The sequence below is a fragment of the Carlito syrichta genome, unplaced genomic scaffold (genome assembly GCF_000164805.1).
Source record: "Carlito syrichta isolate Samal-C Ts95f unplaced genomic scaffold, Tarsius_syrichta-2.0.1 Scaffold314595, whole genome shotgun sequence".
NCBI classification, from domain to species: Eukaryota; Metazoa; Chordata; class Mammalia; order Primates; family Tarsiidae; genus Carlito; species Carlito syrichta.
In genome coordinates, this window is record NW_007258691.1 from 333678 (window position 1) to 347728 (window position 14051).

The window sequence follows — 14051 nt, forward strand, 5'->3', positions numbered from 1 at the left end:
TATAGACTCTAAATCAGTCCAAGTTGTTGCAAAGTTAATAATTTTGTCCTTTTTATGGCTGCATAATATTTCATTGTGCATATGTACCACATTTTTAAAAATCCAGTTCACTTTCGATGGGCAGCACAGTTGGTTCCCTACTTTTGCTATTGTAGATAATGCTGCAATAAAAATATGTATGCAGGTATGTTTTCTATAAAGTGATTTGAGTTCTTCTGGGTATATTCCCCAAAGGGAGATTGCTGGGTCATATGGAAGGTCGATTTTTAGATCTTTTAGGAATCCCCACACTGTTTTCCACAGAGGTTGTATTAGTTTACTCTCCCACCAACAGTGTAGAAGTGTTCCCTTTTTGCCGCATCCTCTCCAGCACCTGTTTTTTGAGTTATTGATGATGGTCATCCTGACTGGAGTAAGGTGATATCTCAGAGTGGTTTTAATTTGCATTTCTTTGATGACTAGTGAGATTGAGCATTTTTTCATGTATCTGTTGGCTGCTTGTATGTTTTCTTTTGAGAAGCATCTATTCATATGTTTTGCCTACTTTGTAATGGGACTGTTTGTTTTTTTCTTTTTGGCACTTTGAGTTCCTTATAGATCTTAGATGTTAGGCCTTTGTCAGACATACAGTTGACAAATATTTTTTCCCATTCTGTGAACTGTCACCTTGCTCTCTTGGTGGTTCCTTTTGCTTTGCAGAAGGTTTTCAGCTTGATGAGGTTCCACTTGTCTATCTTATCGCTTTTGGCATGGGCATCTGGGGTTTTGATCAGGAATTGGTTGTCTATTCCGATTTCTGTAAGGGTATCTCCTGCATTTTCTAGGATTCTTATAGTTTGAGGTTTTACATTTAGGTCTTTGATTCATTTTTGTCTGTGGTGATAGGTAGGGGTCCTGTTTCAATCTTCTGCATGTGGTCAGCCAGTTTTCCCAGCACCACTTACTGAATAGGTTCTCCTCTCCCCAGTGGTTGTTGGTAGAGGCTTTGTCAAAGATGAGTTGGTTGAGAAATTGAGGTTTTGCTTCTGCAATCTCTATCCTGTTCCATTGGTCTATATGCCTGTTCAGATCCAACAACACATTTCAAAAATCACCCACCATGACCAAGTAGGCTTCATCCCTGGGATGCAGAGCTGGTTCAACATCTGCAAGATCATAAATGTAATTAAATACATCAACAGATGTAAAAACCAGAACCACATGATTACATCATTAGATGCAGAAAAAGCTTTTGATAAAATTCAGCATCGCTTCTTGATAAAAACCCTTGAACACCTAGGCATAGAAGGAACATACCTCAAAATAGTAAGAGCGATCTATGATAAGCCCATAGCCAACATAGTGCTAAACAGACAGAAATTGGAAGCATTTCCCCTGAAAACTGGAACAAGACAAGGCTGCCCACTCTCACCCCTTCTGTACAACATAGTGTTGGAAGTCCTAGTTAGAGCAATCAGACAAGAGAAGGAAATTAGGGGTATTCAAATAGGTAAAGAGGAAGTTAAGTTATCCTTCTTTGCTGATGATATGATTCTATACCTTGAAAATCCAAGAGATTCTGTCAAAAACCTTGCACTGATAAAGGACTTTGGCAAAGTCTCAGGGTACAAAATAAATGTGCAAAAGACAGTCACATTCTTATACACCAACAACAAATAGAAAGAGAACCAAATAAAAAGCACAATCCCATTCACAATAGCCACAAAAAAATGAAATACCTTGGCATCTTCCTAACCAGAGAAGTGAAGGATCTTTACAACAAAAACTACAAAAAATGCTCAAAGAAATCAAAGAAGACACACACAAAAATGGAAAAATATTCCATGCTCATGGATTGGGAGAATTGTCATTGTTAAGATGTCCATCCTACCAAAGACAACATACAGATTTAATGCAATACCCATTAAATTACCAACATCATTCTTCTCAGACCTGAAAATGACAATACAGAAATTCTATGGAAACACAAAAGACCACAATAGCCAAAACAATCCTTAGCAAAAGAAAAGTGGGAGGTATCACATTTCCAGATTTTAAACTCTTCTATAAGGTTACAATAATCAAAACAGTCTGGTATTGGTGCAAGAACAGGCATATAGACCTTTTCTCAAACTTGTGATTTTCATTTATAACTGCCTGTTGGACATCTTCACCCTAATGGTTCATCAACAAAGATTCTACACATCAAAAACCAATTAATCATCATCTCCTGCAATCTTCCTTTTCCTCTTAACTTCTGAAAACCCTCAAGGATGAAACCCTTGGCTTAAAATTCCTGAATCATTTCTGATGCTTCTTTTTCCCGGTTCTACCACAACCAGACAATAGCAAGTTCCATACAGTCTGTTTCTTCAGTGTCTCTCAAATGATCTCCTCCTTTCCTACTACCAAAAACTTTGCTAAGTTTCTTGGCTTTATCTCCCACCTACAGTTTTGTGATAGACTCAATCTTTTGATCTCTATTCTAATCTTACTTTCATAATATTGGTAAACATTTTTCCTATAATAAAAATAGTGCTTTACACTTCTAGGCTAGAAAATTTTAATGACACAAACATAAGAAGACACATTTGATTTGATAATCCAGATATGGATGTTATGAAAGGGAAATTGATTGAAAAAAATAAAATTCCCAGACTTCCTTTTCCAGAATTTTCGCTAGCTCTGCATGTAGGTAACTATAAACAAATATTGTCTGTATAAAATAACTGTATCCATGTGTAATTAGCGAGGCTAACAAAAAGAAACAACTAGCATTGGACAGAAGTATAGAATGTATGTAAGGAGGGCAGTTTACCAGAGCTCAGGTGTTCTTTGGTCCTTGCATTATTGAGAGGAGTTTCAGATTTTACTTTCAGATTTAATTAAATATGCATGGTAAAATTTCAAGAGTAACCACTAAAAGAATAAAAATAAAATATACTACTAGTGAAAAAATGCACTAATAAACAGAAATCCAATAATCCTCCCTGCAAAAAAGTCCAAAAGAAGAAAACGGTGCAGAAAAAGAGAGAAAAATAGAAAGCTTAAAGATCACAATAATGACAAACTAAACTCATGAGTTAAGAGAGAAACAGACTTGATACAAACAAACAAACAAACAAACAAACTCTAGTGATATGCTCTTCATAAGAGACATTCCTAAGACTCAAGGACACAGAAAAATTGACAAGAAAAGTTTGGAAGAGATATAATAGGAATATATTCAAGAAAAGGAAGTGTGTAACTATATTAATATCAGGTAAAGTAGGCTTTAGGAACAAATTTCATTATGCTGATAACGAGAATAGGTTTAATTTACTATGAATATTCTAAAATTGCATGCACCTATAAAAATAGCCTCTAAATAATGTATATAAAGCAAAAGTTGATACAACTGTAAAAAAAAATGGTCAAATCCACACACTAGTGGCAGAATTCACCATGGCTTCCTCAGTTATAGATAAGTAAATCAAAGACCACCACTACGGCAATTGAAATATAAACCGCACAACTCCGGACTGTTATTTGAATGGCTTTCCTATAGTTATATAATGTAGTAACTCAGGGTCAAACAGAGAAGTAATTCAGTAAAGTTACAGAATATTTATTTTAAGGTTCATGTATAGAATTTTGTACACAATTAGTAGGAAAGTACATAATTATTTTCCAGCTCATATGGAACTGACCACTTACTAGGCCAGAAAGGACGTTTCAGCAAATTTCAAACAACTGTTAAACCTGCATTGCTCAGGAAGGTAGCCACTAGCCTCATGTAGCTATTGACTACTTAAAATATGGCTGGTCCAAATTGAGACGTGCTGTAAATGTAAAATACATACTAGATTTGAAAACATAGTATAAAAAAAATCTAAAATGCCTGCAATAGCATTTAAAAATGATCACATATTTAAATGATAATATTTTGGATATACTGGGTTAAATAAAACATGCTACTAAAATTGATTTTACCTATTTATTTTTCGTTTTATAATGTGGTAACTAAAAATTTTTAAATTACATATGTCCTTTACATTCTACAGCTATAGAACAGCACTGCTATAATCTATATTCTATGAAAACCAGGAAATGTCAGTAACAAAAGATACAATATCTCCATGTATTTGAAAAAAAATTTAAATGAATTTGTGAATAACTTATGGGTCAAATAAAAAAATCACAATTGGTTTTTAAATATACTTTGAACTGAATGATAATGAAAGTGCTGCATATCAAAACTATGAAATAAAGCAACAGCAGAATGGATAAATAAGTTGTGGTATATCCTAGAATACAATACAGATGAAGAGATGAGTAATTCTCAGTTATATGCAACTTCATGAACAAATCCCAGTAACATAATATTGAACACAAAGACAAACCAGAATAATACATACAGTATGGTTTTTTTTTCTATGAAGGTAAAATACATGCAAAGTCTATAACATTTTTAAAGAATACAAATATACTTAGTAAAATTATGAAAAGAAGCAAGGGCACGATGGACATTATTTGCAGATTTTCCTAGATATTCTTTCTCAGTTTGAGGAAGTTCTCTTCTATTCCTAGGTTGCTGAGAACCACAAAATGTGGACTGGTGATTACCTCTGAGGAAGGAGAGAATGGGATGGAATTGGGGAGAAGCACAAAGAGACTTCAAAGCCAATGATCAGGGTCTTTTTTCCTAAAGTGAGTGATTGATATACAGATGTGCATTGTATTGTAGGTCTTTATATCTAGATAAACCAGTAATTGTAAAATACAGTTACTGATAAAACCTGAGCACAGAGTAGAATGGATATGTGGAGGACAGTGAATCCAAGATAAAGACCAAGGTGAAGGACTGGGCAGGTGAGTTGTAGGTCTCTCTCCTCCATGGTAGGGTTCACTGTTCTCTATGGACAAGACAGTGTCACCTGGCCCTGGAGACTGAGGTGAAGGAGGAAAGTAGGGTCACTGTTCCAACAGTGTTCGAAATTCAGCAAATGTGAACCATTCCTGGCTCTAAAAAACTTTCAGTGAGACTCTTTAATGGGATAAAAGCATGATGTTATACACACTCACTCTCCTTGTTTAGAATGGAATTGGCAGTGAGTAACGTATAAAGGGATGATTACATGTGTGAAAAAGATAGTTTGGATTCCAAAAATAAGACCCACACTTATACAGCACACCCATGGAAGGGTTTACTCATTGTTCAAGATTACAAAACCATCTTAAGATGCTGATAAAGAGAAAGCAATGTGTTGAAAGAAACTATAAACGACCAATTCTGACTCTGGTGGGAGTTTTTGCTAGAAATCTAGAGGAATTATGAGGCAAAAAATATTCATTGTAAAGGCACAATCCACATTTTTCCATGTTATAAAAAGCTGAAAATGTGCAGCTGTTATCTGACTTTCTCTTCAGAACCAGTTCTAGAGGTGTTGACGCTTTACAGGAAATAACACAGATTTAAGTCCTAAGTTTGAATTTACTAAGAATCTAATGAAGATTATCACTAGAATTGAGGAGTTCTCACTGTATTCCCATCTCTGATTTCTGGCACGTTAAAAGTTCTCTGGGTCTGACAGAAAAACTGGAACTTCCCAGTTTTAAATCTTGTGATCAGGTGTTTGACTAAAATTAAATTCATTTCCATTCATCTATCCAGAAAATATTTATTGAGTGCCTATTGTGTGTTAGGCATTGTTTTATTCTCTGGGCATATAGTGGTTCTTGGGTTCATTTCTTAGAAATATGTTAGTATAATTCTCTTTTTTTTTTTTTAGAAGAAATGAAGACCTGAGAGACAAATGACTATATAAGGTGATATGATTCACAAGTGACAAGGCTAGCTCAAGCTTATGCCAGTCCAGGGTTCTCTACAGTATGTCATGCTGTCTTTGCTTTGCATATTTCAGAAGGAGGTGCAGCTATCTATGACACTCTATCCTGTAATCGCATAAGATTTATTTTTAAATAATATTTTTGGAGCTGGCACAATAGGCAAACTAGAACCTACTCACAATTAAGAGTATTTATTTTAAAAACTTTAACTATTGAATTCTTACACTGAAAAGAAAATGAGAATCTAATTTCTTATATACACACAAATCTAGATTCCCTTAATTGTAGTTAAAAACATAACTGCAAACAAATGTCAAACCATAATGCCAAAACGACAGCTTTGAATTCTGTTTCACAAGTTGTTCTTTTAGAGATGTCTTCACATTGTCAATCAAAGAGATAATTTTGATTTTGCCACAACTCCTGCCTCCATTAAAAGCAGTAAGTGTGCGATGTCAGAAAAAGTTTGGCAAGCATCTTGTTCTGAGAGCTGTTGATGGATAGGAAATCAGAAAAGAGGTGAGTCTTGGGGGGAAAAAACCTGATATGGTTTATTATTTTAGAATATTATTTAAAACACTTCACTTTATAATTCTTTAAACTAGTAAGACAGCATCCAAATTGAATCACTCCAAGGGTTCATCTTTACAACTGTATAAGTAGAACAGATATTAAATTCAACAGTTATTTACTGAATATCTACATGGCCAGTGAAGGGTATACAAATTAATAAGATATGATGCTTTAAGATGTTGGCAACCTAAAGAAAGATGAAAGAAAGGAAACTGATACTTTCTGAGGAATTACAACCAACCAGGCACAATAGTAAGTGCTTTGCTAGTCACAAGAAGAGAGTTATTATTAATATGCCATAAGGAAGAGAAGCATTAAAGTGGTTAAGTTGCCCAAGTTTGGCACTGGTCAAGTTAGGATTTAACTCTGTTTGTCTAATTCTAAAGTCCTTTCATTTGACAACTAAACCACACTACCACAAGATAATAGAATTCTTGCATTGCTTCTGAATCCTTTTTAAAATCTAATACTTGAGTTCTGATCACTTCTCATTGCTTCTAGCCTTTATGAAAATATGACAAGTCTCATGGAAGTAGCTAAACACTGAGCTTCTATTCTGTTAGAATATGGTTTTGAAAAGTTTTTATCATATTTTCAATCTGGATACATAGCTGTACTGATAGTTTTGCTAAGAATCTAGAGGACAAAGGATACCTTTCATATTAATTGAGTAAACAGAAGAATCCTGAGAGTGGGCAAGAAATTGGGAGGTGAGGGGACACAAAGGGGAACTGCTTTTTGCAGGGCTGTGAGTCCCCTAAAGACTCAATGTTACAACACCGTTGAGAAATAGAAGGCACATTGAGAGAAGATTACAAAAGTTAGTCCTTCAAGACAAAAACTGAGGGAATTGTGCAAACTGAAGAGAAAGGAACATGAGTTATGAGGTCAGACATAACACAGCTTGATCTGTCTTTGTCAGTGATGTGACCCTGAGCAAGAAATTTAGACTCAGTTGGGCTCGGTGGCTCAGCCTGTAATCCCACACTTTGGGAGGCTGAGGTGAGTGGATTGCCTGAGCCTGCGTGTTCAAGACCCGCCTGGGCAACTTGGCGCGACCTCATCTCTACAATAAATCAAAAACTAGCGCATGCCTGTAGTTCCGGCTACTTGGAAGGCTGAGGTGGAAGGATCGCCGGAGCCCACCAGGTAGAGGCTGTGGTGGCCGGGAGCAGCCACTGCACTCCAGTCTGGGTGACAGAGTGAGACTCCAACTCAAAAAAATAAAGAAATTTAGACTTAGTTAACCCGAGTGTCCTCATCTGCAAAATGTGGAAAATGGCACCTACTTCATAGGTGAGGGCCACAGCTCTGCTAGCTAGTATATTTGTGCAAATTTGAAATGGCTTCCCCTATGGGTTGGTGAATTCGAAAAAGTGCTCCCTCTGTCTGGGAGTAGACCTATGGACATGGGGTTGGTAAGCAGAAATGGCAAACCTATGTAAGAAAAATGAGCCCCTCTTTCTGGTCCATGGCTAGGAGAGCAGAGCCAGGCTGGCCTCCAACCCCCTGAGGCCTCGCACTGAGCCCTGCACAGTGGTGCAAGGCATCTCGTACAGGTGAAGTAAAGACGAGATAATGTCCACAGCAACACCTAGAGGGCTCCTCACTGTGAAACCTGCGGATTGAATGTAAGAGAGCTTGAGAGGGAGAAAGGAGAATAGGGAGGAGAGAAAAACAAGAGGGAGGGAGGGATGAGACAGAAGGAAGGAGAGAGAGAAAATGTAAAAGCAGGTTAGTTTTATCATGGGGTCCTGCCATATACTGGAAAACAGGAGACTCCATGAACTTCCTCAAGTAATTTGCTAGATTTTGTGTGTACTTTTTCTAAGGTGAGGGTTCATAGTTTTCTATTAAAAAAAAAAGAGGAGAGAACAAAAGAGAAGTTAAAGTAATTCAGGTGGGGTTGAGGAAACCTTTCCTTATAGCTAAAAAATATGCCTCAGGGCGACAAGAAGCACTTGAGTAAACTACATTTAAGACAGATAAACAGAGAAACAAACAAACAGATACAGAAGTATACTGTGTATCTCTTAGAATAGTTTACATATAGGCAATTTGTTTCTAACCTTAATTACAACTAAACTTTTCTTCTAACAACACTCTTCACTATTCCCATCATGTTATGAGAAAATGCATCACAGAAAGTATTTTTCTATATTTTTCCTTGGAATTTACCAAGATAGGATAAGGCAGCATTTGGGAACGCAAAGGGCAAGGGAACAATTATAAACAGCGTGTGTTCCGGCTGTGTGGTTGCAGGCCACATGCTAGTGCGTAAGTGAATTTCTCCAAGTGCTATATGTAGGCAGTCGTCAAGCTTAAACACATATGTCCTTATAAAATATATTTGTAAGTTTGTTATAGAGAACTTAGAATATATTTTTGCCATAGAAATAGTTTTTCATAAAAATGGAACCAGGCCCCAGGCCAGCCCACAGAACGCTAGTTAACCCACAACATGCCTGAAGTGGTATTGTACACAGGGTGCTGGGCAGAGTTCTGGCCTGGTCACAGAGACTTGTAGCCCAGAGGGTGGGAGCTGAGAGTTGTCTTTCCACAGAATTGAAAACAGCCACACTTTACTCTGGGACTATCCCTATGCCTGCCTGCATTCCTTTCCATCCACAAGGGAGGCCCCCTCACCAGTTCCAATATGTCTGTGACCAAGCTGGCCAGATCATCTCCACTGACTAACCGAATCTCAGAATCTGAAAAGACCTACTTCTCTTCCTTTCATTTAAGGCTCTTCTCTAACTAGCACTTTCTTAGCTGAGTGAGAAGGAGAAAGCAACACATAATTAAATAGATGGGAAATGAGTGGATGAATTGTTTCCTCTTCAATAACTCCCTTCCTGCTCCAAATTCAGAAGTTCTGCCAGTTTTTTTTCTAGGAACAGCTCTGGCTTTTTACATCTTTTTCTCCTCTTCTGAAACTATATAGCCTTTACATTGCAATTTTGCAAACTTAGTAAGGGCTCTGCTGTCCCAAGGGGTCAAGGAAGAAGGGTGGCATGTATCTGAGACTGTCACTGGGACCAAGCTGGGCTCTAGCCTTCAGTGAGCACAACTGACAGCCTGGTTGGTTGCAATATTTCCATGCCAGTGGTTTGGGACCTTGCAGTGTAGTAGATTCCTGGGCACTGGCCAGACCTATTGAACTAGAACCTCCACGGGCATCATCAAACATCTCTATATTGTTTCCTAGCCCTGCTTCTTCTTTTGGGAGCACTTTCACACCTCCACCTGCTTAAGGAAACCTCTACTATTGGTGCTTCAAATCAAAGCTTCAGGAGCAAACTTGCTCAGTGGACACAGGGTCAGTTTATTGAAGGAAAGAAAGTGGAGAGAGGAAACTCAAGTTCAAGCAAGCATTTTAAGGAATATCTGCTGTCAGGCAGTTGAAGGAGGAAAGGGAAAAGAACAGAAATAGGAAAGGGGCAGAATAACAGGTGGCCCTGGAGATAAAAGAAGACTATTTCAAAGCAAGTTTGGATCATAATGTCAAAAGCTTCCAAGGTCATTTGTTCATCAGAATGTCTTTTTAACCTTTAGGCTTACCGTAGAGTAAGCCCTGGTTATTTTGCTACCATCCACTTGATACAGATACTTAAATAACCTAACAGAAACTGGCAGGAAGTGGGAGCTGGAAATTCTCATTTTTTTTTATGGGCTTAACTATTTATAAAATCCTTCAACAGCCGGGCTCAGTGGTTCAGCCTGTAATCCCGCGTTTTGGGAGGCTGAGATGAGTGGATTGCCTGAGCCCATGGGTTCGAGACCTGCCTGGGCAACTTGGCGAGACCTCATCTCTACAATAAATCAAAAAATTAGCCAGGCGTGGTAGCGCATGCCTGTAGTTCCAGCTACTTGGAAGGCTGAGGCGGAAGGATCACCAAAGTCCAGCAGGTCGAGGCTGCGGTGGCCGGGAGTGTGCCACTGTACTCCAGTCTGGGTGAAGGAGTGAGACTCCAACTCAAAAAAAAAAAAAAAAAAAAATCCTTCATCAAATCAGTGACTGTCCTGAGTTGCCCCCACTGCCAATACCTTCTCCACCTAGCAGCCAGAATGGTCTTTCTATAGTGTCACTTTTCTGCTTAAAACCTTTCAACGATTTCTTTTCATTGAGCTACAAATAATACTCAAATTCCCAAAGGCCTTCGAGGCTCCACATGATTTGGACCTCATTCACCTTACACACACATGCTATGCTACCAGCCATGCTGCCCTCATGTCATTTCCTAAAACTCACCAAGCTTGTTCTTTGCTTGCGAAGCTCTTGGCCTGGCTCTTGTCTTCCCTTATATATCATCTTGGAAGTCACTTTTATGACCACTCTATCCAAACAGGCAACCCTTCTATCAGTCACTACTATAACATCCCTTTACTTACTTCATGTCCATCAACACAATCTGCAATTATTCTAGTCAGTTCTCTACTTTTTTGTTTTACTGCTTGTCTCTCCCATTAAACTTTAAGCTTCGTGAGGAAAGGGATGTTTTAGATTCACTGCTGTGTCCCCAGGGTACACAGAACCTGGCATATAATAAATGCTCAAGACATGAACAGACACTTCTCAAAAGAAGATATATGGGCAGCCAACAGACACATGAAAAAGTGCTCAGCCTCACTCATCATCAGAGAAATGCAAATCAAAACCACACTGAGACACCACCTAACCCCAGTAAGAATGGCCATCATTAATAAAACAACAACGGATGCTGGTGAGGATGTGGAGAAAAAGGAACGCTTCTACACTGCTGGTGGGAATGCAAACTAGTGCAACCTCTTTGGAAGACAGTGTGGTGATTTCTGAAAGAACTAGAAATTGACCTTCCATATGACCCAGCAACTCCCCTTTTGGGAATATACCCAGAGGAACTCAAATCATTCTACAAAAAAGATACCTGTACACGTATGTTTGTAGCAGCTCTATTCACAATAGCAAAAACATGGAACCAACCATGCTGCCTGAATAAAAAAAAAAAAAGCTGGACTGAATAAAAAAAAAAATGTGGCACATATACACAATGGAGTACTATGCAGTCATAAAGGAGGATAAACATATGAACTTGGATGGATTTAGAGTCTATCATACTCAGTGATCTATCACAGAAACAAAGAACAAAGCACCATATGTTCTCACACACAAGCAGACCTTGAATAATTATAATACTATAAGAAAGGGATTGGCAGTAGTGAGAAACTGTCAGGGGAGGGGGTGGTGGGATTGGCAGCTGAGGGAAATTGCTAGGGTAGAGAGGGACACACCTCATCAATAAGGGTACCTGCACAATCAACGTTTGTATACCTAACCCTGAATTGTACCCCACATCTTTATAATAAATAAATAAGTAGATAGATAGATACTTGTTCAACAAGTAATTGAATGACTGCATTATCCAAAGCAAGTCACTGATTCATTCATCCACACACTCAGCAAATATTTATCGAGTAGATACATTTGCTAGCCTCTAGGGACATAGTTAGAGGACAAGACAGACAAAATCTGCAAGTAGCCCAGAACAAAGAAAAAGGACAATGCTTATGTCTAGGCTAACTCTATAACTTACTTATCCACAAATCCATTTTTATTTAATTATGTGACAGACTTCATGTTAGTAAACTTAGTGCCACCAAATAACCAAGTCATATCATACCTGCTTCTGGATGAACTAAAGCACAGAGAGCAAGGAAGAAACAAGGGTAAGAATACAATAAATAAGGGAAAGAAGAATACTAGCAGGTAGTACAGTGATGTCACTATTCTCTGCAAGCTGATAGAAATTGTCTTTCTCATTCAACACTTAGAGCATAAGGCAATATTATAATCACAATACATTTTTAAAAAAACATAGCAAAAATATTTATCCAAGTGAGTATACTATTTCTCTTTTCTTTTTTTTTTTGAGTTGGAGTCTCACTCTGTCACCCAGACTGGAGTGCAGTGGCCGCTCCCGGCCACCGCAGCCTCGACCTGCTGGGCTCTGGCGATCGTTCCGCCTCAGCCTTCCAAGTAGCTGGGACTATATGCATGCACTACCACACGCGGCTAGTTTTTTTTTTTTATTGTAGAGATGAGGTCTCACCAAGTTGTCCAGGCGGGTCTCGAACCCACGGGCTCAGGCAATTCACTCACCTCATCCTCCCAAGGCGTCGGATTACAGGCTGAGCCACCGAGCCCGGCTGAGTATACTATTTCAAAAAATGTTCTATATTTATTCATTAATGTTACTAAACCTTAAAATATTCATAAAACATCCTTCTTCAAACTGCAACTAGAGATAATTTATTAAGTATAGGGAAATGCAAATTAAAACCACAATGAGAGACCACCTTACAACAGTCAGAATGGACATTATTAAAAATCAAAAAAACAATAGGTGCTGGTGTGGATGTGGATCAAAGGGAATGCTTATACATTGTTGGTGAGAGTGAAAATTAGTGCAACCTCTATGAAAATCGATATGGAGATTTCTCAAAGAACTAAAGTCTATCATTTGATCAAGCAATCCCACCCCTTAGTATCTACCCAAAGGAACAGAAGTCGTTACACAAAGACTTTTTTTTTGAATTTTTATCACAGCACAATTCACAATTGCAAAGATGTAGAATCAAACTAAATGTCTATTAACTGATCAGTGGATAATAAAAATGTGGGGGGAGGTGTGTATGTGTATATATATATTCATCTATTTAAAAAATCTAATAATGTCTTTTGCAGTAACTTGGATGATATTGGAGAACATCCTCCTATGTGAATTAAAGCAGGAACAGAAAACTAAACACCACATGTTCTCACTTATAAGTGAGAGCTACGAAGGCATAGAGAATGGAATAATGGACACTGGAGACTCAGGAGGGGGAGGAGAGAAAGGGATAGAGGGATGACATATCACCTGTTGAGTATGATGTGCACAGGTGGGGGTAGTGAGTACCCTTAAAGCCCAGACTTCTTTGCATCTACACAATGCATTCATGTGTATGAACTCTTCATATCCCTAAAACTACTGACCTTAGGAAAAAAAAAAAAAATTCCTGCCCTTATGGAACTTGTATTATTATGGAATATAATATTTCTATCAATAAATGCAAATGGGATAATCTCTTATATTAAAGACTCTTAGATTTTTAAAACCAATGAAACAAAAAAACAAAATTTGTGCTGTACATCAGATAGACATTTAAAACAAAAGCATTCAGAAAGAATGGGCAAATAAATAGTAGACAAAAGAAACTAAGAAAACAAGATTAAGATACTAATTACAATAAGGTTAATTGAAAGACAAATTAACTGAACAAAAATATCTGGAAGGCAGAAACAATGTGCTCCTTAGCATCCTTGATATCATCTAAGGAGGTATCTTTGCATGTGGAAAGCTCTCCAACAGATATGCTGATAGAAACAGAGAGAAGAAAAGTAATAGTCAATAAAAGGGAACAATGATATAAAAAGATAATTTTCTGATGGAAAATTATAGAATCCACCAATCACTGACCCAGGTGCAATTTAGTAGTATAAGTATCAAACATGGTCTGATTTTTTTTTTTAATAAAAAATGTGACACAAAAAGCAAGTTTGGTTCCATTCCTACTTTCACTAACTGTGCAACTTTTTTTTTTTTTTGAGTTGGAGTCTCACTCTGTCGCCCAGACTGAAGTGCAGTGGC

General features: G+C 37.8%; 1 protein-coding gene across 2 annotated transcripts in view; it reads right to left on the bottom strand.

The window, feature by feature from the left end:
- Positions 1-14051, bottom strand: part of LEKR1 (leucine, glutamate and lysine rich 1) — a 174091-nt gene that overhangs the window by 36698 nt on the left and 123342 nt on the right. The window lies entirely within an intron of this gene.